Genomic DNA, 264 nt, shown 5'->3' on the forward strand with positions numbered 1-264 from the left:
TACGGGTCAGGCAAGGCTAGCCCATTTTTGGTGTGGGCCAGAAAACGGTCGGCCCAACCCACAAGCACGTGGGTTACAGGCTTGCCGGGCCAGCCCACTTTTTTAAAAGTTATATATTTTTTTTATAATTATTAAATTAAATTATAAATTATAATTTAAAAATATTATCATAAATATCGACAAAACAATATTACATGGTGTTAATGTTACTACTTGTTAATCAAATCCACAAATAAAATTATCTTTATAATATTTATTAAGTTT

The sequence above is a fragment of the Solanum tuberosum genome, unplaced genomic scaffold (assembly GCF_000226075.1).
Source record: "Solanum tuberosum cultivar DM 1-3 516 R44 unplaced genomic scaffold, SolTub_3.0 scf00430, whole genome shotgun sequence".
Taxonomy (NCBI): Eukaryota; Viridiplantae; Streptophyta; class Magnoliopsida; order Solanales; family Solanaceae; genus Solanum; species Solanum tuberosum.